Source organism: Protopterus annectens, chromosome 1.part1, assembly GCF_019279795.1.
Source record: "Protopterus annectens isolate FY-2018-M chromosome 1.part1, PAN1.0, whole genome shotgun sequence".
NCBI classification, from domain to species: Eukaryota; Metazoa; Chordata; order Ceratodontiformes; family Protopteridae; genus Protopterus; species Protopterus annectens.
In genome coordinates, this window is record NC_056726.1 from 222,745,544 (window position 1) to 222,773,269 (window position 27,726).

Genomic DNA, 27,726 nt, shown 5'->3' on the forward strand with positions numbered 1-27,726 from the left:
GTGATCTGAACAAAACAGTATACCAGCACCCTTTTCTAATGACAAAAAGTAATTCTGTCACCCCTTTCAGAAGCATTTAAGATATTGTACTACCCCATGAGTTTTCTACTCACATATTAGTGACCATTTTGGCATCAACCTCTAATCTGACCCACGATTCCCTTCAAGTGCTCAAAATCAGAATGATCAGTTATGATGTACATAAGCAAGTTTGCTTGAAACATTATTTGTCCCTGTTTGCTTGCTCACTTCTCACTGCAGAAATGTACATTAGGTCAAGTGTAAAGGGGAGCACTGTATTCTGAGACTGTAGTCTTTCTAAGAAAGAACAAAACAGAGTTGGTCTGATTTTAACTCAACACTCTTTTTTCCAAGTTATAGCAGCTACAAATATGAGAATACTAACATATGTAGTTGTATGACAGTTGTGGGGTACTTCCCCACTTAAAGATGTCTTTTTTTATTATATCATGTGCTTCAAAATTACATAAAGCTATTCATAGTTTGAGCACATGTTTAGGTATATTATGTACTTGAGCAAGTAGTCATAATGTTCCAAGTATTTCACTTTGGTAGTAATGGATACCAGTGGATTGCCTGACCTATACTATTCTTCAGTTTGTAACTCAGGTATACTGCACATGTCAAGTACCTTGTCCCAGCACTATGCCAGTGTGAAGTGCAGTGATTATGTATCAGAATTACATACCACCCTGGCACAGCAATGGGTCGCTGTTTTGATGTATATTACTGAACATCTTCCATTATCTTACATTGCACCTCACCCCTTTACCTGTTTTCTGAATGCCACCCACCACCAGAATATTGACATTACATGACATGATGGCTCCATAATGCCTACAGCCTCTCATCATGAAACCTTTTCCCAGATATTACAGCAATATGGCAATCCATCCATCCACAACTCCTTTTTCCTGTTTTTGCACATGGGGTCAGGGTGTCACTTCACCAGTGACAATCATTTAGAATAATATGGTTATCCTCAAAAATATATATATATAATGGATTCTTGCTTACGAATGTTTAATGTACTGAATGGTATACAGCATTAAAAAGCTTTTAATCTAATCAAAGCATATATAGCAGCCCAACTAAATGAATTCATAATGACATCCGACCATCTTTAGAATGCTTTTGGAATAATACACCAACTTCTAGAATGTAGCTGGTGTCTACAATCTTTGCAGCCTTTGAATACCACACACATTATTACAGTTTCCTGGTAATTTATTTATAGTCCCAAGTTTGTGATATTCAGTGCCATAATTAAGCAGCTTAAATATAAGAAAATTATTAAAATTAAATAAGTAAAGCGAAATATACTTTACTTGTTCAATTTTTAAAAATGTTTGTCACATGTAAGTGTATTATGTCCCAGAGCTCCAGGCAAAAAAAAATAAAGCAATTTAAAAAAATTACACTTTAGCATACATGGCATATGCCTGGCTACACCCAACCTACAGTGGTTCCACTCTGTATGTTACACATTTAATGACAATTTCTTATTATTTTAGGTTTAATTAAAATATTGTTTTAAGTGCACAGCGAATTATATGCAGCTTGACTCCAACTATAAACAAAAAAATGCCTGTGGGAGGATTTGTATATAAGTGACTAATCTGTAGTAAAGTAAACTGGCTAGTTAGAATATAAAGGCTAAATTCAGATAGTTATTAAATGCATGTATAAAAGAAGTTAGAAAATGTTGCTGTGTAATAGAATCAGAATGAAATGCAGAAATTAAAAGAACAGCCTATTACACATTAGCGAACAAAGTACATTGTAGATTATATACAACACTGAGATTTCAGTCAAAGAAACTAAATCTAGCCAAAAACAAAGCTATGGTAGAAGATGAAAAAATATGAAGTAAACATTGTTTTTGGTAGCATATAGTCCATACAAAAGTACTGTGGGGAAGCATTACAAAGAAATGTAGAAAGCAATAACAGGAGAAATATTGTGTTTGTAGAAAAGGGATGAATCTGGTCAGTTCATGTTTGAAAAGTATGAAGGAAATGTGTAGTAAAACACAGTTAATAAAATATATAACAAATTCATAGCACACAGCATAGACCTAAGGCAAGGCAGAAGTTTCATTTAGTGTAGTGGAAAGGGTGAGCATTATATGAAAGGGGCTTGTGTTGGAGAGAAAGCCTCATGCCCTACAGAGAAATATAGAGTGCAAAAGGATGATAAATAGCAGAACAGAGACTCAGAAGAATGGACAGAGAGGAGTATGAGAGAGGAAAGTTGATTTAGGAAAAGCAGAAAGCCTAGTCTGGTTTGTTGAAATCTGGAGCTATGTTGTAAAACACTTTGATCTCACCCTTAATTAATTATGAAAGCATGCTCCAGTTGTTGTTGTAAATATTATATCTGTGGAAAAGCTAGGATTACAGTCTTACCATAAATCCAGACAGTTAAACAGCAGCAACACTTAGTTTATGTAATTTAGGGTATATGGGACTAATGTGAATTTAAATAATTATCAAATATCAGCAAAGGCATTTCTGATAACATCTGCTGTAGCATTCTAAGTGTAAATCAAAAGGTATTTCAGGACATTAAAGGTGCTAGTTCAGGACATTAAATCTCTTGATAATATAACATGGGCATGTTTAGTAGAAGGCAGATACAGACAGCAAAATGAGTACATTGGTACAAAAAGCTGGAGTAAAGAGTTGAGTCTTGACAGCTGCAACCAATGAGTGATGGGACCAGCATAATATAGTCAGGTGAAAGAACATTCAGTAATGCCATAACATAGGATAAGACCGTTATGCGTTTGCAAAGCCTTCATCTCGCACGTTAAAATAAAAAGAAAGTTGCATTCAAAGACATCCTGAAATCTGAATGCAATATAGGTACTTAGCATCGTAATTAATGGTTTTCTATAATAATGGCTGAGTACATAACCAGCAAAAATGAGAAGTTTGTAGTGATAAAATACAGAACCATTTAGAAAAAGGATGTTTGGCTGCTTAAACTTTAGTACATCTCATATAAAACTGTATTCACTATAGAGACATCTGCAAGTTAAACGATATGAAGATAGCAAGGGATAAGTCATTTTATGTTTGCATCTGGGAAAAAATGAGGAGGTGTAAACTAAAGCTTATCAGATGCATGAAAAGGACGTCATGGTAATTACATAGAGCAGATGTATCAGCACCTACGTAGAAGGCTATAACTGACTAAATGCATGTCCTTCCAGACCTTCTACATTGTTACCTATACAATTAGGAAAAGGGACAGGATCATGTACTGCCCTGTAGTGCCCCACTAGTAACTAACCTTGTTTTTTAAGAGGAGCCTGTTTACTATAATATTTCTGATTTGTTTTCCTGAGATAGTGTTTTGCACATGTTACCACAGCAGGGCTCAGATCAAGACTGTCTAATTTATTTCATAATGTTTTTGTTCCAGTGTAACACCTGAATGACTTTTCACTTCCCTCCCCAAGGAATACAGGTTCAAAACAGTATAGTATCCCTCTTTTAACTTACTACATGGAATCAGCAACATTTATAATACCTAATTTTCATAGTTCACTCCATCAATATTAGCTTGAAGATGGAGCTCTATAACTACATTGTCTACTTGAAAATGAAGCCCCACTCTACTATTGCGGGTTTGTGATTATATTTATGCTACAGCTTCCATGGCTATGATATTTTGTATTACTACTCCCTTTAATCCTCAGATCTATCTTATCTTCTGCAAGCCTAAAGTTTCGTATCCATTAAATAATACTGTCTTCCCTCTGTAACACACCTAGCACTTCCACTATAACATGCACACAACTCATATGTGTTACAATAAGAGTGAAGAAGGCAACACAGGAGCAAGGGGGCTGTCTTCAATTGAAGATGATATTCCATGCTGCTAAAAGCCTGTTAAAAATTGAATCGGCTATATGTTATGCTCATATATATAAATATATTTTCAGTACATGTATAACAAAATCATAAGGTCCATAACAGACTAGGGATTGGCATACACTGATACTAGTATTCAGAAAGAGTAGTGATGACGTAAGCAGTCAGGAGGCAGTGGAAGATACTGTGTAGTAGAAATGGGATCAAACATGCACCATGACAAAGTCTAATGATGAGAAAAAGAATGCGGAACTGGCTGAGATGGCGGCCTTCTATACAGAAGGGGAAGCAGGAATCTAAAATGGATGACTACAGTGTGCTAACTGCCAAAGAAAAGGAAGACAGGAGCAGGACTATAATACATGGAAAGAGAAGGACAACCAGAGTAGTAGGAAATCTTAATCTCCCAGAAGGAAATTCAAGATGCCCACAAATACCCTTCATGGGGGGGGGGGGTTACAGACTCTCTGCTGAAAGTTTGACGAGCAGAATATGAGGCCACAGCAAGGAAGGGGAATATATTGAACATATATTTCACTGGTGTAGAGGTGTCAACTTGATAATTATGATTTGTCACAGGAGAAAGCGAATAATGACATTGAAAAAACTCACAAAGAACTCAATAAAATTACAATGTTGCCACATAAGAAAAACAAAGTTATCAAAAAGTAAAGCCACCATGCACTCTAGATGTCAAATCACAACATTTGATTGTTTTGCATCCTTCTTCAGTGACTAATAAAAGAATTTAAAGGAAGTATAGTTAAAATAAAAGTTCATCATCATATGATTATGCTGAACTAATTCTCACAACCCTTCACCTAAGTGCATGACTGTCTTATATGAATAAATAACAATTAAACAAACCCGTTCTGTAAAATATAGATTCAGTTTCCCGAGTGTAGTATACATAATGTTGACTGGGATAATATACTTATAACGGTGAAAGCTGAATGTGAACATAAATTAAATGCATATGCTAATAAAGGACTTTATAATAAGTTTAACATAGTCCCTTTTCTTAAATAGAAAGCATCTGTTTTAGGAATCATATGTTCTTAATTATTTGAAATTATTCATTTTTTATGTAGTTAAGTGCTTAAAGTTTCTACCATGAATCAAATGTCTCAATTTACAGAACATCCTTAATTTTGCTTTCCATTTTTGCCCCACCCCTCATAAAATTTTAGATTTTCTGACAAGTCAGTGAAAATTGCATTCAGTGAACAAAGACAGATATTAGAGTTTTACACTTATTCTTCATAAAATGCATGTTGACATTCTAATACTGTTTTTGTGAATTAGCATAATATTTAAAAAATATCCCTGGATAGACCTTTGCCCCTCATTATTTTCAGCTTTAGCCCTGATTCTTCAGTACATAAGTCAAGAGCAGTGGGTTCCACTTTGGCTCCTTGCCTCATAGCACAAAAGCTCAGCAACGTTTGCTCATGCTGTATGAGCCCAAGTACACAAATTTCTCATGATAAGTACTAAAGCTCATATGAGCATTATGAGCAAATGTAACAAGTATAAAAATACATTTTACATGGGTCTATGGTCCCCTGCACATGCCATGTGGGTGGCAAGCCCCTCAGATTTTATTTTCCTCACTTCAAGGTTATTGCACCTCAGAGGAAGAGTGATCACTAATAAGAAGTGTACAACTTGTATCAGTCTCCCCTCCCATGGTGTAGAGGGATAAAGTCTTTATTGTGAAGATGACTCATATTCATTCATTAAGCTGACACTTGAGCTGGAGGAATAGGGGCAAGAGGATGGGAATGGAGTGGCACATCCTTGAAGGAGGAAGGCAACTTGGGTGACTTATAGTGGGAGCATCCCATGAAGTCTGAGCCAGCGGGACATGCTGCCAGTGTGTGTTACCATTGATCAGTGTGGAGTCACATGAGGAAGCTTCTGCGCACCCCCATTAAAATGGCTGCTAGCTTAAGCACCCATCAGAGCTACCAAGAGGGGGTTAGTAGCACAGGATATACAGAGAGAGGAACCCCCTAGGTCCACATGGATGACAACCATGACCGATTCTTGCCACATGGAAGGCACACAGGGCTTGTTGATGCCTGACCCCCCCCCCCCCATGTAGAAGCAAATGGGACAATTGGTCATTGGAATAACAACTGGCAGGTAAGACTACAAAACTAAACAATCAAGCAAGATGGCACATGCAAGCAATATGTTCTCACTTGTATGCATCTAAAGGAAAATGCAATAAGCAATAAGACTCAAGCTGTTGTCTGCAAACAACTGTAATCCAAGCTTGGGTGATCTGGTGTCTGACTGCAAGTCAGGCTTAAGATAGTGGCTGTCTTGCCTGAAGAGCTTTAATAATATGCAATGGAAGAAGTAAAAATAATGACACCTACATCAAAAGGAGAGGGCACAATGGGAAAAGTGGCAAGTGGCCTGGCTAATGATGGAAGAAGGAGGACTGTTATTCAAAACCAGAGGGTATATGGGAATATAAATAGATGGTAGGAGATCTGAGACAGAAAATCTGCCCTGGAAGCAAGTAAGAAACAGCAAAAGATGTTAATCAAACCATGTTAGTATTGGAGAATGAACTGTAAAGTTCTTCCAACCCACTTTAATTAGTAATGGAGATTTGGCAGTGTAAAGCATTGCTTCATAGACATTTTTAAGCCTAGCTCCATGTGAGAATCAAACTCTGCACCTTGTGGATATAAGGTAAACACCTTAACTATTATACCAACCACACTGACAGTACAATAAGTTTAAATAACGCTATTCATGAGTGAGAAATACTGAATAAAGTCTTTATTTTAAAATTTGAGTGCAACGAGTTTAAATAATGCTATTTATGAATCAGAAATACTGAATAAAGTCTTCATTTTGAAATTTGCAAAGGAATGCAAAGGCAGAGTGGTAGCAGTAGAAGAAGATGGAATTAGACCAGATAGAAAAAATGAATAAATGGAAAGTTTATCTGGGAGAAAACAACCAATATACTGAAGGTACTTTGCGGGACAGTGCATAATGTCTGACAGAGCTGTTTTCACAGATGCTAAGAGATGACTATAATTCCAGCTGCTAGCATCATTCAGGCAGATGTGGTAGATAAGGGGCCATCACCACATCTGCATGCTTCTATGGTTAAATGATATGTATAATCATGTGTGTATTTGATCAATGTGAATTAGGCCATATGTCAGTCAGATAAAATACACCATTAACTAAAACATGATGGCCAAAGTCAGACACCCAAATTTATTTTAATGTGAGGGGCTTTGTCCCATCCCCCATGCCCCCATGCAAGGGGCTGTTCCTCCTTCATCCAACTGTGATGACACAGTTGTATATATTTTATATAACTGTGATGCTACTTTGTCTTGCAAAAATGAGAATAAAAAACTGCTTTCAAATTTCTTAACAGTTTGAGTTATATTTGGTTAGTGGCATATTATGGCTGCTCTACGCACATCTACATAACCTACTTCCATAAGTATTCAGTTTGAAATTCCCTCATCACACATAGTACCATTATTAAAGCCTCCTATTAAACATTTTCATACCTTTAACCACACCATTGTATATTTTGGTATTTGGCATGCATTAAAATGCTATGTAATTTCATGTATAAATACAGTTAAAATAAAATGTATCTTTTTAAGTAAGTGCAGATAAGGAAAGTTAAGAAAGAAAGTATAAATAACAGAGAAGAGTAAGGAAGAAAGGGTGATGGTTGTGTGGGTGTGATGTATATGGACATTACTAAGGTGTTTACTATGATTCTTCTGAGAAACTGAGGAGAAGATTAAACCTGCATGTAAATGGGGTCAAAATTATGAAGTAAATATAGACAAAGAGACTAAAAGAAAGTGGAGTGTGGGAATCCTCAAACCTTTATAGAAAACAAATGGTATCACGTGAAGTTTTACAAGACGTGGGCCCAGTCCCAAAGTTGGAATCTGGCTCTTGGACTGCTCATTCTTAGTGCCACAAACCATGGCAGAGTTTGTGAATAAGAATAGTGTCTTCACTCACACGTGGAGAATTGTGCTTTGGACATAGACTGGATACAGGAACCACCAATAAAAATTGCTACAGTTTGTGGTATGAGCAGGACAGAAGTAGCTGGTACTTGATGCTAAATGTACAAGGTTATGAACTTTAGTGCTGGGAACACAAAGAGAGCATACATGTTGGGTGCAGCCAAGGTAAGAAAGATGAAGAAAATGATCTTGGTGTTGCATCAATGTCAGGCTGACATAAACAGAACAGGATAGAAAGAGTGTTGTGAAAGCCAGAAGCATGTTAGCATGACAAAATGATGATGTTATATTTGGACTGTTCAGGGCAATTCTGAGTTTGCAACTGGTACACTGTGTTCACTTCTTAAAACCATGCAGAGAAAGCAAGCTAAGAGTGTTGAGTAGTACACAGCAAAAAGTTACCTAAATGGTAAGCTGAAGAGAAAGGCTATTCTATGAGAAACAGAATTAGAGCATCATAGTCATGTACACACTGGGACATACTTTGACTTAGGAATGGAGTCCATTCCTGTCATGGTATTAAAAACCCAAAAGATTTGGAGAAACTTAAAAAAGAGACATAACAGTAAGTAGTCATGTACACATTGGGACAGGACGGTGAGTAGTCATGTATGCACTGTGACAGGATGGTGAGTAGTCTTGTATGCACTGTGACAGGACGGTGAGTAGTCTTGTATGCACTGTGACAGGATGGTGATGCAGTGTTTTATACTTAGAATTCATTGCTCTGTCATGTAGCAATACAGAGTAGTGGTGTTGCAAAGGAAGGTCAGTAGTGGGAAAGGTGGACATGACTGGTAACTAAAAGAGAGGCAGATTACAATACATTCAGTAAAATCATGATGATGGTGGTACGGCCTGCTTTTCATGTAACAACTTTTGAAGTGCTGGTCAACAGTGCAGTACAAACGTGTAGGTAAAGATGGCAAAGTCAATGTGGAAGTGAGTCAACATATACAAAGAAAGCTCATAGTCAACATATACAAAGAATCACTAAGGTAGAGTACAGATAACAGAAAATAAGAAGACAGAGGCTTTCAACCCAAGACAAAAAGCCACTGATGGTATTAAAAGAACAGTTTAATTTCTCTAATTCTGTTAAAACAATGGTAAAAATTTCAAAAGTCAAAAAGCTTTTCATATAGTTGTGTCCCTTGTCATATATGGAAAAATGAATGCAAGCTTTGTTTTTTTTTTTTTTTTTTAATTTTACTATTTTTTTACATCAGTTGCCTACCAACCTTCAGGTTCCCTGCAAACATCTGATCCCTTATACATCTTATCGGTGGGGGCCAATCATAGGCATACCTCTCAACCTCTTAGAGCAAGAAATCTGGACAAAGCCAAAGATAATGTGAGGATAAAGGCACAAAAATAGGGACAGCTTTTAAATATTGTTCTTATAAACTTGGAAAGTTGGTAGAATAACAGCTTTTGTATAGCATACATTTTGTGAAGGATGTGAAGTCTGAAAGTCAGATGTCTGTCATTAATTATTGACTTCAATCCCAAGTGGTTTGCCAGAAAAAAAACACAAATTTTTATGAGGAATAGACCAAAAATATGAGGAACAATTTGGGCTATCTCTGGAAACCTGGACAGCTGAGAGTTCACAAAAGCAGCTATCAGGGTTTAGTATGCTGTTCATACCATCATATCATCCCAGTCATTCTCAGTTGTGTACTCCATAGTGAAACTTGCATTAGGCATACCTCTCAGCCTCTTAGCTTAAGAAATCTGGGCAAAGTCAAAAGTAATGGGGGAGACAAAGGCCCAAAAATAGGGACAGATTTTAAATAATGCTCTTACACACTTAAAAAGTTTGCTTGTGTGTCTGCAAGAACCCCCACACACACACACACACACACACACACACACACACACACACACACATTATGACAGAGATGAAGAGGCTCTGAGCCTTTATGCCTTTCTCACCTTGCCATCTCTGTCTGCACCTGAGATGTTAATCAAACTCAGGTCACATTCCATAGCAGTTGCCAAGAACGCACAATCCCATCCCTCCCCCCTGAGAGAGGCAAGTGGGCACCACCCTTTTATTCTTTTTTCATGCTTCCAAGTCCCTCTGGCCCCCAAGTAGATAACCAAACTCCAGTTCCCTGGGTTATAATTAGTGTTTTATCTCATTACACCCCTGAAGCCAGCAGTTGTGAGGTATTTAGTTAAAAACATATCTTTGCATTTTCTTTTGTGGCTTCCACCACAGCTGTCTACCATTAGTTGTGTTCAAGAGGCCTTTGATGTTCTGCTCCAGCCTTTCCTAGCACCAGTCTGACTTATCCCTTTGGATTGGGCCACTGACGTAGGGGAACCTTAGTGTAGGTGACCATGAGAAGTATGCAGATGGGAGATCAGGATTTAACTAAAATCTTGAGTGAGTCTAAAATTAAAAGAATATAAAAAAACTTCTTATGTAGCAATACTTGCATCTTTAATAGTCAGCACATCATACCAGGACGAGACAGTTCAGCCTGGGTAAATGGAAGAGATATAATCATTTTCAAGCCTTCTCTTCAAGAATATTATTTATCAAAAGAAAAATCCCAAACCTGTTTTAAGTCATTAGCTAATCAAGTGGGAGTTTTAGGTTAGATAAATCCACTTAGCAAACCCGGTGCTGTGTCATTAGCCATAATATGAATGTATAAACCAGTGGAGACCTCTTCTGTACTAATATTTTCTCCTATATTCATGTTTGAAGTCTTAACATCAGTTCCATCACTGCAGACTAAGGATAGCAGGATACATACCAGATCCAGATCACATCCATGCCATTATTTAATAATCTAGATAACACTAGATAGAGATGGTAGTTGTTGGTATTTGTTTACTGGGAACGCCCAAATGAGCAGTGCCCTTTTTCAATGGTGGCCCTGGGAGAAAAGCTCCATTATACAGACATTATGGACATCTTTTGCATCATGTCATCATTTGCAGTCAGTTTTATTCATTAGCATCAGTTCTATTATTCAGACATCTTTGACATCAATTGCATAATTTACAATTTTGATTACAAATAGCAGTTACATGGGTTGTATATCAACACCTTTTTAAGTACAGGGAGGTATATGCAGTACAGTATCATCAGTATGCATCAACTGTCAGGTTTTACATAAGAATATTTGTTACTGTAAAGACTTGTTCCAAATCGAGGACATAGGAAGATAAGATAAAGCATTAGAGCAGCTCAAAGAAAGGAAGAAAAGGACATAAGGTAGTTGCAAGTATTTGTTTTCATTCTATTTTAATAAATTGAGTTTTTTAATGAATTTTTAATAAATGCTGCATGTGAAAAAGTTAAATGGGATGTAGGAATAAAGCAAATACACCAATTATTTGGCAAGGGTAGGGTTTCAGGGTGCCCTGTGTATCCCCGGAAGTATTATATGCTGGTGAGATTCACAAACCCTGTATTTGTACATTTCACTATTTGGAGTGTACTACATTGAAAGAAAAGAACATTTATGCTATTATGAGTATGGTCTGATATTATCACTGAGTAATGTGCATGGAGTTAATCCACAGCTATTCTGGGTTGTGGTATCTATATACAATTATATCCCTTCCATAGGCCACACTTTCTGATTATTATGGTAGGCCAACCTACTCTAACTGTTGTTAAAACACTCCCAACAAAAATCCATCTCAAACTTAAACCATTAAATCAGTTGTGGAGACTGAATGCGTTAATACTGTTATCTGAAAACAGAAACATCACAATAGTTTCACATTCAGGATTAAACAAGAGTAGATGTGAATATCTTTAGTGGCTGAAACTTTGAATATTTTTTACCTTCTTTGTTAGCACACAATAATCAGAGACATAGTAACTATTAATGGTATTGAAAAAAAATAACAAGCAAACATTAATGTTGATTATCACAAACCATTAACTATACATAGACGAGACTTTTTTTATGCAAAGCATGCACTCACTTCCATTACACATTATTGTAGCTATATAGCCAAACATAACTGAGTCCAAAATCCTGCTACAATTGCCAAGTCTTTTGAATTTTCTAAAACCTTTACTGAAGGTGTCTTGCCATTTCTTTAAATCAAACTTAATATGACTAGTCCAAAATGAATACAGTATCCTGAGTGTTAAACAGTCTGGGGGTTTCAGGTGGTATGCTACCGAAGGGCATAACAGAATCCCTTTGCAAAACTATTTGTTTCTTTTTTTTGCATTTTGAAACACTGAATACATACCACCTATAAAAGTTAACCAAAAGTGTGTTGCTCACACATACAGACATGGGTTCCCATAATGGACAGAATGTCATACAGACCCAAAAGTTGTGCAACAAATCTGTGGAACAAACACTACATGCAACACATTCTGTTAGGGCAGCAAGAAGTTGTCCAGTACATTGATGTAAAAAAAAGATGTTTCTCACAATAAGAAGTATACAAGGTCAAGATCTTAAGTAACTCCAGATAATGATCCTCAATATTCACCTCTTAGGAGACCTCAGGGTTTGCTTTCATGCAATGAATGAGTTTCTGACATACAGAACCACCTATATTTTGGAGACAAAGACCCAATGTGCATGCAATTAGCACAAAGTACTTTTTATATTTCAGTGTAGTGTACAACCTTTAGCAGCAATAAAGCTTTCCAACCATCATCACTTCAGTATTGGTTAAGGTGGGGCAAATCAAACTCAAACAAGTCTCCAAAAAGATGATATTGTCAACATTCCTTCAAATAATTCTTTCATATCTCTCAGAAATAAAGAATTCCATGAGTCTCTCACCCACTCCACAGCTCTTTTTCCATATCATTCTGGAGAGAGAGAGAGAGAGAGAGAGAGAGAGAGAGAGAGAGAGATGAGCCAATATTAGTATATTCTTCATCCACCAAACTCACATGTACAAGTAAAGTCAAAGTCCCTTAAGATGGTGTGCAAGATCATGGTATCATTATATAGACAGATATTCTGCAGCCTTCTTGTTAGCATATTTATGGAAACCCACCATGACTTTAGAAGCTGAACTATTAGTGAAGAACTCAGTTTTGTCTTGTGAACTGCATATCAAAAGCTTACCCACTGAGGCAAGGAGTTGGGTGTGGTGACAGTGCCTTGCCTTTCGGGCTGGCATCAATAGCCCAAAGAGCTTCCCTTTAATATCAGCCTGAATTTGTACCTGCTCAGAGGAAACACAATTCAAAACAGCATGATGCAAAAAAGCTGTCAGCATTATAATTCATGACCATTGAAGGCTCTAGTTTCTGTTAGTACAAGATTTCATAATAATCTTGAAATACATTTAAATACCCTTGGGATTTTCAGTGATGCCCCTTCCTCCATGTTATTCACATCTGTTTTTGTGCCACTTGCACTGCTAGGCAAGTACTTTACCAGACCTACTCGCTACAGTACAGTTCTTGGTAGTGTCTTGCTATGAGGATATGTTCCAGGCACCATACGCCTGTTTATATGTTCTCGAAGCTTAAATGCATTCCTAAATTTTGTCTTAAATGCATTCCTGAATTTTGTCTTCCTAAAAAACTCACACACAGGCTCTGCATCTCTTTTCTCCTTAAACAACCTACTGCTTACCCTACATTGAAAGTAACTTAACTGGAGATAATTATTTCTATAAATCCCTGAACTCCTTACCTAATGAAAGACATTGCTTTATTTTCTTTAAAGATTAGGAGGTTCCATCTCATACATGCTTTGCAGTTTTTTCTAGAAGGAGGATTTAACTGCATAAGAACAGCTGCATGTTTGGTGGTATCACAGAGATGAGTCATTATGGTCTGACTATGGCTGGAACCTAAAAGTATTTTCAACCTAATAATACCGAAGCATGTAGAAGAGTTACATAATGTGCATTCTTTATTGTTTAGATTAGTCTCCCCCAAATGTCCTTTAGCTCTAATTCTTCCCTTCGGTACTTAACTATTTTTTTGTGCCTTGATATGCATCTTAGAGCTAGGCATAGACTAGCTACTCATTTACCAGTCACTAGATTCCAGTCTCTCCTTAACACCAGCTATTTTGCCTAACAACAAACTCTTGTTGCAGCCTGAAAAAGAGTAGCATAAAACCTTTGTTTGTCTTCAATGGCAGTGTGCACAGACCCTAAAGGCCATGTCGCATGAGGTGAGGAAAACTGCCCCAGCACCCATTTCCCTTCCTTATCTTGCAAAGAATCTGCCATCTTCCAACCTAGCTGCTCTTTACCAGTGACAAAACACCCTCTTAAAGTAGCTGCTAGACTCTTTAATGTGCATTTCTTCCAAAAATTGGCAAAGCAGCATGCATGCCATCGTGTGGATTTAACATCTTACAAATCAATGTTTGTTTCATTTGAATGCAATAAAGGCTGCTGTTGAGTGCCTTTTCCAAGGCAAAGTCATATGTTTATACAATATAATGCATTGCAAAGTGTTAGCAATGTTATCAATCCTCTAACCAACTACTTAAAAATAAGCCGAACAATAATTGACTTTTATAAATATCAGTATTCACAAAGTACAAGAATCAGTGTAAGCCAAAGCATATTTAAATGTCCAGTCAGTTGCTATAATGTATATGCTGCCCTCCAGATAAAGACAGTCCTCCTGTATCAGATCAGTAAAAATGCCATGATTACTCAAACTACAGTCAAGTATCTTACTTCTGCTTACTCGATGTACCAATCTGTTTCTTCCTTTTAGCCTCCTGTTTCAGTTTGGGATTTAATATTTTATGGACCCCACACATATTCATTTTTTTTCTACAAATTTTCTTTGTAATTCCTCAGCAAGAGGAGAACTTGCACGTCCTCTCTCCAGTGTCCTCAGAACAGATTCATACCAGTTGTCCACCAGGATGTCAGAAAGAAACAAATACAAGATGAATGCATTACATAGCTAAACAGATACCAGATGGATGCAATACATAGCCAAACATATACCATATGGATTTATTACATAGCCAGATACCAGATGGATGCATTACATAGCCAAACCAATAGCAGATGGATGCATTACATAGCCAAACAGATACCAGATGGATTTATTACATAGCCAAACAGATACCAGATGGGTGCATTACATTGCCAAACAGATACCAGATGGATGCATTACATAGCCAAACCAATAGCAGATGGATGCATTACATAGCCAAACAGATACCAGATGGATTTATTACATAGCCAAACAGATACCAGATGGGTGCATTACATTGCCAAACAGATACCAGATGGGTGCATTACATAGCCAAACAGATACCAGATGGATGCATTACATTGCCACACAGATACCAGATGGGTGCATTACATTACACAACCTCTCCTTCCTGTCTAGAGATTCTTGCTCCTTGTCATCTCATTCATTTACCATAGCAGCATCAGACCTGAGAATATCTGTGACAACAGCAGAAAATTTCAATGGCTGCAGTTTGAGTCTGGTTCAGTCTGCAATCGGGGACAATCCACCAAGTTACTTTGCATTAACAGCTGTTTCATTTGTCACATTCTATAAAAAACTCATGGCTAATTTTGGCATACAAGACGATTTGTATCCATTGTAGCAATCAGCCATAAGTTCTGCCACGTCACATAAATAAGTACAAATATTATTGCTATAACAGTTTACTGAGATCTGAAGCTGCTTTTTTCTTCCTTAACTGAGAGAGTACAAACTCTTAAAAGACTACAAGGGACTGACCAAGAAGGTAGAATGGATATCCTTCCTTCACAGTTCTAAGTATGAGCTCTACATCTCTATAAACTGTGAGCTTAAAAATAATTTGTCTCAGCTTAGGGTCACCTGTTCTTTCTGGTTACAAGGCTCTGCATACTATTTCCCTTTGAAATGGCCCATTAAGAGGCAGACGTAGCACCTTTGGAAAATGTGCCCGGAGGAAGGCAATCAAATGTAACCCCTCAGTTTTCTCTCAGCACCATGAGCCATATGTTGCACCACCACTGTATGTTCTCTAACTCCTCATGTTTGGTGCATAGGATTTTTATCTCCCCATGACTTGGCATTCCACTGGACCTTGTTGGATGACAACTAAATCCATCCACTGTGTTTCCATAATTAAACTCTCCATCACTTCTTTCTGATCTACTCTCCACCTTTGTTGTTGTTGTATCCTGCACCACTTTGTTACAAACAGACAAGTTCTTTGAGCTTATCTTCCAGACCAGGAATACAGCATGGGCCTCCAAATCCCACATTTTTTTACATAACCTGCCATTATAACTGCCTGGTCATCAATAGCAAACCTTTACAGCTATTCCAGAGAATCTTCTCTGTTATGTCCCAAGATACCTCACAACATAAGACTCCTTTGAGAGACTTTTGTTGCCGCAGTAGTGAGACACTTGCCCTGAGAAGTTGAGGGCATGCCAGCTGTCTCTTGGGATCCAGTATTCTGCATCTTCTGATCTGGTTTTAATGTGAGTCCTCACCTGAATGCTACCCTACTTCTTCAAATACTGAAGCACTCATTCAAGTATAAATTGAATTCTGAAATGGAAATGCAAGTAAATGCACTAAACTGTATTAAACAGCATATTTCAGAATTTTTGTTTTCAGATAGCATGATAATAAATGTACATAAGCTCCTTAAGATAGTAATGAAAACAATTAAGGTGGGATTACATGGAAGTAATATTATTCTGTAGGAGACTGAATTCAACTATTCCAGCTCTTTTTTTCTTATAAACTTCTTTGCGTGTGAAGTAAAATATTAATGATTTGAAATGCACACACAGTATTTTGTGTATATACTTGGTACTTCACCCTTTATAAATGTGAAATATGTGTCCTAAAATTAATATATTTTTCTAAAGGGGCAATTTGCCACCTGTATTATCTAAACACTGAAAAACGGCTATGTCATGAACATTGCAAGAACTAGTTAACATCAAAATAGAAAATAATTACCCTGGGGATTCAGAAAAAACACTACCACTGGTGGTAAGAGCAGTGGCCGAAAGGGTCTATTTACACAATGCAGAAAAATGTTATTTAGACATATTAGGAACAATGAGGAAGACCTCATGGGCTGATTTGTAAGTTTCTGAAATGCCATTAACTACCACCAGTGCAAATCAGCACTTTCCTGTAGTAGTCAACTCTGGTGGCCTCCTCATTCATTCTCCCACACACACATATTCAAATACATAGATGCACACACACACGTGCACGCGCAACCGCTCATGCATATGGGCACACACACACACACACACACACACACACACACACACGCACACACACACACACATTGACATACCTCTTACCTGTCACTGAGTTGGCAGAATGTCCACGATGTCTCTTCTAATGTTTCTGCTAACATAAGTTATGGATCCTTGCAGTCAGTCATGCCAGACATTAGAGTTTTATTCTCCTTATGTTCATTAAGTACATATTGATGCTAGACCTGTTGCTCTAATATCCCAAAGCTAGAAAACATCCTACTTTTGTGTAGCAATAACTTACCCCAAGAGACACTCGTAATGGGTGATCTCAATATAGATTGGACAGACTGCAATTCTTAAAACCCCAAAAACTGTATCAACCTATATGGCTTCACACAACTAATCCAATCACCCACCCTAATTAATAAAGCTACCAACAAGAATGCCACATTAGACTGGATACTAGCAAACAGACCAACCCTTTACCCCCACTCAAGTGGTCTGCCAGACAGCCTCAGTGACTCCGGAAAAGAACAAACCCAATTAAACAACCTATACCATGGTTGGCATAATGGTTAAGGTGTTTGCTTTGCAAACACAAGGTGCAGAGTTTGATTCTCACATGGGGTAATTGGCTAGGCTCAAATGGCCCACAAGGGCAGTTAGCCTAGTACTAACTTATGAACTTATAAATAAGAAGCAAAAAGCAACTCAACCCCAACAAACTTGTAGAAATACTTAAAAGCTGCAATTGGACACCATTAAAACATCTTCCACTACCTGAAGCCATTAATTACTTTAACACTACCTTCCTCTCCATCCTAAACTCTCAAGCACCCATTAGATACATGCATGTTAAGTTTAACTATGTCCCTTGGTTAAAAAGAGAAACACTGAACCTTCTCAGACTTAGAGATAAGGCTTGGTCTACCTGGAGATCAGACAAATCCCAACCCTCACAACAAACCTGTCAGGAACTTAGAAACAAAGCCAACAAACAAATTAAAATAGATAAAGTAAACTACTACACCGAAATTCAAACCAGGCACCACAAAAGATCTGGTCCACTATAAACAATATCCTACTACCTGGGAAAACAGGAACACCCCCTCCCACCACTACCAACAACACAAACAATATTGCAACTCAATTTAACAAGTATTTTACAAAAACCATACTAGAACTATCCAAAACTCAAACTCCCTCAACAAACACACCCCCAGCCCCCACAACAAACACCACACCACTATTCTCTCTCCAACCAGTAGCAACTGACAATATCAACAGACTGCTGCAAAAATTTAAACCCACCAAACTAGCTGTGGACAGTCTACCTGCTGAATACTTACGGATAACAGCAGAAGGTATAGCATACCCCATCTCACTAATAATCAATAGATTCATAACTGAACATTAGGCCCCTTCAATCTGGAAAACCTAATATATCATCCCACTACACAAAGGCTGCACATCAACCGAACTAAATAATTATAGACCAATTGCAATACTGTCTCCTCTATCAAAGATTCTTGAAAGAGTAGTTCACAAGCAAGTTACTAATTACCTTCTTACTAACAATCTCCTAACTAATACCCAACATGGGTTCAGACCATACCATAGCACAACCACAGCACTAATGTCTTTCACTAACACTGTTAACTGCCACAGGACTACTAACAACTATGTCTCTTCTATCTTTCTAGACCTGTCAAAAGCCTTTGACATGGTATCACACAGATGACTCCACAGTGATTTGTTCTGCACCTGTCTACTGGATCTACAAACTCTAATTCAGAAAGCCTTTCCTGACATAGAAACCTGGCTCACAAATGCTATCCTAATATTAAACCCTAAAAAAACCAAACTAATGGTATTCCTCCCTAATAAGTCTTCTCCCCCCCAACACCTTCTACATCTCCTCCATTAACAACACTATAATTACCCCATCACCACACACTAAACTGCTAGGAGTAGAAATCAACTGCAACCTTAAATTTGATATACACATCTCCCAAACAGTTAAAAAGGTGCATAAAAAATTAGGTACTTTATACAGGAATAAACACTACTTCACCAAAGATACCAAAATAGCTATTGCCCAAACTCATTTGTTATCCACCTTAATATATGCAGCCCCCATACTCAGGAAATATGAACTACAAAAACTCGAGTCCTGCTATAATACAATAGCAAGATATGCCACAAATTCATCAACTAGGACACACCACTGCCTTTCACTCAAACAACTCAACTGGCTACAACTCCCCCATCTCCTACAGTATACATAATTAACAATGGCCCACAAACTCCGCTCAAATCCTGAAAAAGTACCATCCTTACAAACCCTTCTTCAAGCCTATAGTGCCAGTAGAATACTACGCTCCTCCAACAAGCAACAAATAAAAACCTACTTATCCAAAAACCAAGCAGAGGATTCTCTATTTGCTAACTACATAGGTAAAATCGGGAATGAACTGCCAGTCAACATTACATTACCTCCATAACATCCCTACCTCTATTCAAAACTAACCTAAAACAACAATACCTCACAAAGAGGATTACAATACCTCACAAAGAGGATTACTGGCCTCAAACAGATGCCCGATGCAGACCGACTCAAAAAACTCCAGCCTTACTCCGTCGCATATCACCTACTCAGAAATGATTTCTGCCTAACATACAAAGCTATGTCAAGCCCAGAGCTGTTGGACATGCTCCACTTAAAGAAATCCCAATCCCTCCGAGCTACACGCTCTAGGGACCTAACCCTTGTCACCACAATAAACAGAACATGCTGGAGGGATAGATTCCTGTCCCAGATACTTCCCATACTCTCAGGAAAAGACTACCTATCTATGTCAAACAGAGCTCCTCATTAGCACTCTTCAAGAAAAATCTTGATGATTGTATGGGTAAAAGGAAATTCACCCCAGGGGTCCCAGATACTTCCCATACTCTCAGGAACAGACTACCTATCTGTGTCAAACAGAGCTCCTCATTAGCACTCTTCAAGAAAAATCTTGATGATTGGATGGGTAATAGGACATTTACCTGGGGGTCACTTCTGTGGTTCTGTTTGACAGGGGCACAGGAAAATAATTTTCTTGGGTAGCGAAAGCCAGGGTACCTTTTTGGCTAGGCTTGTATAGGCCCTAGGGCCAATAGACTAGTATCTACCTATGAACCTATGAACACCTCTTTACCAAATCACTCTGCCCATGTTCCACTATCACATGACATAAAACATCTCACTCTCAGCTGTCTCCTTTACAGATCATCCTGACTAATGAAACTATCAGAAACTATAACTTCATAACTTAGCCAACATTCTAATAACCTACTTTATTCACCACTGTCTAAATCCTGCTAATAAACACTTTGAGGCTACATATACTGCTACCTCTTCACTCTCTTACTATCTCTATCTTCTCATTCCTTCATAGAATGCCTCTAGTGTGCTATTAGATTATGTATCACTTGTGAAAATAAGGCACTATATCTCAATGTACTACACTCCAGTGTGACCTCATCCTTTACTGATCTAAATAACTCACAGTTAAGTTATGCAATGCATCTACTGCCAATTGTACTTTGATATGTCTTGCCTACATATTCAGATGTTATTCATGTATGTATGTATATGCACTTAGTGGAGCTTTTCTCCCCGGGCCTTCACTGAAACACAACGTGTCCAGCCAGACTTTCCTGGTAAACAAATGTAAAATTAAATAAAATAATAAATAAATAACCTTTTAAGTGACTCTGAATCATATTTTTTAAAAAAAATCTCACTGGTGTCATTTAGTGTTCATCCTGGCTTTGTTCTGAGGCTTCCCCCCATGGACACACCTCCATCCCTTTCAGCTGCCTGTGCCTGACTTCACAGGATGCCACTGCTGTTTACTCTTGTAGGTGCCCTGTCCCTCATAACCTACTAACTGTTGCAGGCATTGACTAATGTCAGAAATTAGAGTTGCATACTTGTTATTGCGTAAAAAGCCTTATTAAGCAATGTGATTGGTTGGTGCAGACTGCAGAGGGCTAATGCTGCTTCTCTGAAACCTTTTCCCTCTTACTTTACATTTTATAGAAGACTTTTGGGCATATTAAACAATACCTCTGGAGTCTAGTGGTGGTGCAGGGGGCTAATATCCTCTGTGAGAAGTGTAATAGTACAGGGCTTGAACCTTTTTAGTGCATTTAAGGCACAGTGTAAAGAGTTATCCCTGGTGTCTATTCTTCCCTTGCTCTACATCTTTCATGTTGCAAAATGCTCTTTTTTGCTTATTTTTAAGTGCCTTTAAGGTATGCTGTAAAGAGAGTCTAGTGTTCCCTCCTCACCAATGTTGAAGGATTTGCTCACTTGTCTAAGGGAGTGTGGAAGTATGACAACCCTCCCTCCATATACACAATCATTCACACATTCAGGCAGATACACACACACACACACACACACACACACACACACACACACACACACACACACACACACACACACAAAGCCTTTCTCCACCCCAAAGCACTCATGGACACAGTCATCCATTCACCCATACAGAGATACACATACACACATGTGCGCACACAAACAAACACACACACACACACACACACACACACACACACACACACACACACACACACACACACACACACACACACACATACACCCACCCACACCAAGCACTACCTGCCTACTAACTTCTGCACTACCTGTCAACCTGTTAGTGTAAGACATCTGGACAAAGCCTAAAAACCTAAAATCAAAAATAGAGACAGACTTTAAATATTGGTCTTATAACAAAATTTGCATTAGTACACATTTTTCCAAAGGATATGAAGCCAGAAACTCAAAGGTATGTCATCATTTAGTGACTTCAATCCTCAGTGATTTGCCAGAAAACCACAAATAGACCAAAAATGTGAGGCAAAACTCAGTAGGGAGGCATGCTCTCCAGCACTTATCTCTAATGTAATGGGTGTACACAGATTTTGGGATACATTTATTAAAATCAACAGCCAATGTTCCATACCACCAGCATTTTTGTGGGAAAGCATATGGTTAATTAGTATAGGCTCCTCTCCCAGAATCCATCATTAGCATTTGTGGTAGGCCATGAAGACAGCCCACCTTGGTGTTGCACCTCTTTATGTTGCAGTACCATGGTAGGTCTGCCTGTGAATTGGAAATGGTTGTCATGAGGTGTACACCATGTATACACCTCACATCAACCTTTCTGACTTCATCCCTACATATTTTTGTAATAAAAACATACATAGTAATGACACAAGAAACTACTTTTTTAAGTTTGTTAGAACCCTCCAGTTTGGATGTTAATGGGCAATACTACACCTTCCAGAACCAATGAGGCTTTTCAGATGATAGTGTCAGGCCTCAGCATACCTCTTGATGATCAGGTATTACCAAATACTGATCGGCACCTTAAGAATTGGATTCTACATCATATGAGAGACATAAGGAATGCTGATTCAAACAATGTGCTTGCTATGCACACTGTTCATTATCCAACACGTGTTTAAATTTAAATTCCTGGAATGTATTTAACCTAGCCTAAGAGAAGATGATATAAAGAATTGGACAGAAATTAGAGAAATCAACTGGATTATTAATTTAAGAGCACATTGTCCTCCAGGTTTAAACAGTGTAGTGCCATTGAGACCTATCTTAAAAGCAAGGAAGCTAAGGATTGGGCCCTAAGGAGGCTATGTAACTTAAAAAGTTTATTTATCATGATGCAGTATTTCTTACTTACTGCTGCTGTAAAGCTTCCAGCAGCTGTATTTGCTGCCTCTGCTAATACCAATTGTCACACACACTTTCTGTTGCCATTGCAATGAGCCACAAGAGGGTAATTGGACTCAATGAGTCCTCAGGGATACAAGTCTAAGAAAACAATTGGTTAAAACTAAGAAGCTTACCCAATAGGAAAGCTACCACTGAATGCTTCACCACTGGCTGTTGACTAATTTCTAAAATCGCAGTTGGCCGCTATGCTTCCAATCAATACTAAGACTATGAGTCTGCATTTGCATATGTGGTCCACCCCACATTTGCGATTGAGCATCTGGGTTTTAAATAGAATCTGTAGCGGGATTCACATATGATCTGAAGAAGGCTATATCTGCCGAAAGCATTTATTGGACCAATTTGTAATCCTGCATTTTACAGTTTTACTTAATAAATTTGTGGTTTTAATAGTTACATTGTAGTACCATGGTGGTCTACCGAAAGTTTTCCTTGCAAATACTGTCCACTCTGTCAAATACTACTATTTACTTTGTCTCCTGCTTTGTGAATAAGGTCCACCTTGTGTCACATATGAACTCCTTTCCAGTTCTTTTGCCTCGTCTCCTGCAAACTAAATATATGTGCATACTTATCTATCCCAGCAGTCTTTCTTCCTCAGCCCCTGCTATTAAGGGTTACCTATTTAAAAATCTCTCCACAAAACTGATATCCCATTTCAGATATAGCTGCCATTATTTAGTATAAGACTTCAAGAAGCACCTTGTTAATTCCTAGTACCATCAAAGATGAACTTCATTATTCGTGAAACCTAGGACTTTGAATATATTGCTAGCACCTCCCTGGCCTTAGCCATTGTCCTAAAAGACTCTGATTGATTTCTCCTTGGGTTGATTATTACCACAGAGCTGTTCTCATCTTCCATTTCCCTTTGAAGATTTCAGTTTCTAAAATACATCACCTCGCAGACTTTGGAATTAAATTTAGGTGCCACTATTCATTTTATGTATTTTTTATTATTAATTTGTTAAAAAGATGAGCCCACAAGGCTCAAGTTCCTCTTCTCAGAGGTGACCCAAGAGTACTTTGCAGTTAGGTCACTTGTTCTGAATCACATACCAGGCAAATGAAGAGTGACCCAATCAAACCTAGGACTACTGGATGGAATTTCTTTTTGCAGTTCATAGCCTTAGTCCTTTGTGCTGAACTGCCAGTTTCTACAGTTTGACTTTCTAGATCCTGCTAGATATTCTAGATCATTCCTCGTGTCTTCAACACCTACTGGAGACTGGAACTCAGCTCCTGCTAGTATGGAATATCCAATGCAAATTTCCCAAACATAGCCTGATTCTGGGAGGACTCTTCCAGCATATCTTGATCCACTTTAAGAAAAAAAAAATCTACTTCTGCTCTGTCAGCCTTCCTACCATTTATGAAATCCACCTATCTGCACTTCTGTTCTAGTGAGCCATGTGTCACTGAGTAACAAGTCTTCCTAAATGATACTGTCATTGTCTGAGATACATTTATAGTTCTGTAGTGAACCAGTCTTACAGTCAAGATCCAGACTGGATTGACATAATCAAAGCTTTATGGCTCTTTATTTCTTTGGATTTATGGATTGCTTGGACTATAAATCCCCAAAATCCTGGTAATCTTCACTCCATCCATCAAGATCCAGAACACGGATGTCAGACTAACCGTTGTTTAGTTACTAAGACATTTCTTAACCTCCCTTTTGAAATCATACTGTTCAGGGTACATTAATACCCATAAGAGGCAATCTTGTCTTCAGTACCACAGTAAAAAGTTATACAAGTAAACTCTCTGGTACCCATATGAACTGTTTTGGTATTGTATAAATCTGGCACCTTATCCATCCTTCAGAAGTAACATGCTTCTGCTATGTCATCTTCTGTGACTGGTCCATTCATCCACATGTCTCTTTGCATCCCTACCTTTCAGGCTGTCATATCAGATGTAGTCGTGTTATGAACACAGAGCAGCGGGATCCATTCAATGGCTATGCCTGAGCCACTAATTCAGTAAGCTTCTTACCCTTCTTCCCTTTGTCTTTTACTGTTAAGCCTTGTTTCTCTCATCAGCAACCCCAAAAAATATGGTCTCCATTCACATTTCTGCAAGATCCCACCTTCCTAGTAATAGATGTCTTTTAATGTGTTAAATTTACTCTTCTAAATTACTTCCTTCCTATTCCTCCCGTCTTGCTACAGGTCAGTGTCCTGTTTCTAACTACAGGATTTGCCTTGTTTATAAACCAAGATGGCTTTCACTCTTTACATTTTGACAGCATCCTTAGGAACTAGAAGAGGAGCCTGGGTTCATTGCCTACGACATTATTAATTTCCTTTAGGTATGAAGACTTCACAGATTAAAATCAGACTTCCATATGCCATTTTTGTTAGTCAGTATTTCCTTTGCCAGATTTGCAGTAATGATCTATCATCAAACATTCACAATACCAACCCCCGCACCCTGTGCTAATTATATATACCCATTCCAAGATTTATTTTATTTATTTAACATTTGTTTACACAGGGAGGACATGCAGACTCCACACAGAAGGCACCCCAGCCAGGAATCAAACTGGAGAGCCTCTTGCTGTGAGGTCACAATGTTAACCACTGTACCACTGCAAATTCCCTTATCCCATTGCACATCAATCCCATACATATCTCTCAACCTCTAAGTACAAGAAATCTTGACAAAACCTGACAAAATGGGGGTACAAAGGCCAAAAAATAGGGACATGTTTTAAATATTGCTCTTATAAACTAAGAAAGTTGCTACAGTAACAGGGTTTGTTTTAACATACAGTTTCTGAAGGCATTTGAAGTCTGAAACTCAAATGTATGTCATTATTTAGTGACTTCAATCCTCAGTTCCTCATAGTGATTTGCCAGAAAACCACAAATTTTATGAGGAATAGACCAAAAATATGAGCCAAAAATCTGGGCAGTTTCGAGGTATGATCCTATACAAAATGCTGGCAGCAAAAACTCCATTGAAAACAGCACTCGCTCATATGAGCACTCACTGTTATTTACAGACTGAAACAACATTTACTCATATGAGCATTCAGTGTGTAAGACTACAGTTGCAATGTCATACATCAATGTAGACTGAACGCGTGTGTTTTCACTTGTATGCCCCATTACAAATATCTGCCCCTGCTCTCTGACAAACTGTTTAGCTACTGTAAGCCCTATGGTCACTGCTTCTTCTCCTGGGGGATTGCATCAACATGATAAATGTCCAGATGATTTGTAAATTCAGTACATAATTCCTATAACAGAGTGTCGGGACTTTTTGACTACATGGCCACTTTGAAGAGCATTAACACTTGCCATGTTAATTTCACTCTTACCAAACAGACTTTTTCTTTCACCAAGTTCTTGTGTTTATTAAACAGTCAAAGATTCGGCACCTAAAGTACTTCATGCTACAAGTGTAAACCAGGATTCCTTTTTCTCAAGCAACCTGCACTAATAATTGTGCACAACACCAGTTCACAACATTCCCTTCATCTTCCCCTTCTCTTTTCTCGCCTTGCGATTACAGAACTTAGCCATACTGATATGTGGCTAGATTAAAACATTATAACACTTTAAAAGCTTTGTAGTTCAAGAATATTTTTAAAATGGACAGGGACACAGTTTGACAACAATGTCTGCACCAGTCATTTCTCTTTATAGTAGCCTTGTGGTGATGCGACTTTTTAATATCACGCAGTAATGAGCAATCTTGGTGTGCAATTCATGGTTCATTCTGTTCATTCCATGTGGCCTTTTGCTGAGATGTATGACATTTATTCCAGGAATATAACCATTGAGATGAAATGCTTTCTTGATATCATTATGGGTGTATCCCTGAGTATAAGGTAGGAAGGCATGTGACCCATGAATAACAACTACAGTTCTTTCACCGAACTCACTGCTTTCTTGCCATCTGCTGCATGGTGTACTAGCTTTCCTCCAAATGCACAAGACACATATCCAGTTAGATATTATCATACATTTTGAAATCTACCCCTGATATTCCCATGCCTGCAAATTACATCTCTTCTCCAAAAGTAGGGTCATTGAAAAATAGGCATCAGTAGTGCAGCCCTTCCTAGAAATGAAATCCGTTCAAGAAGGTGATAGCAGTAATATACCCCAGGGATTACCTCAGTGTCACTGCTCAACAGAGGCACAGCAAAATAATGGGTATAGTTCCCCATACTAAAGGGGTGGCGTAAGCCACAAAACTATGGGCTAGGCTTGTAAATGCCCTCGGGCAGATAGCCTAGTATGAACCTATGAACCTATGAACCTATCATACTTTCATCGACCTACTAGGTATTCGGTTGACTTAAAATTATTACCAAAAAGCTGTCACCCTTGATCACTTGATGACATATTTAAATGTGGCACAAAATGTTCGTAGGTGTAGTCCAAGTAATGCCAAAACAACACATCATCACCATTAGCATCCCATCTGGGCATTTAACAGGCTGATGTTGTTAACCAGAATTTGCATGAGAAGTTCTGGACTTTTCTGCCATTTTTTGTCTGTGCTTACTCATGGGGACATTGCCTTGTTAGTAATGGATGATGTTATCATTCTACACTGTAGATGTCTTCTTTTGTGATATTGATGTAGTATTTCCTATGCAATTTAAACCTCAAAATAGCTTTACATCTGTTTTTCCGTGGTTTTGTGTTATTTCACAAACTTCAAATGCACATACTGAATAAAGTAAAAGAGGCAGGCTGCTCTCTTACATTTCATTTAAATTTACAACACAAAAACTGAAATATAAACATGAAAGGCTCTGACTTACATTGCAGATAAG

General features: G+C 38.1%; 1 protein-coding gene across 2 annotated transcripts in view; it reads left to right on the top strand.

Annotated features, from left to right (window-relative positions):
- Positions 1-27,726, top strand: part of VGLL2 (vestigial like family member 2) — a 151,654-nt gene that overhangs the window by 122,107 nt on the left and 1,821 nt on the right. The window lies entirely within an intron of this gene.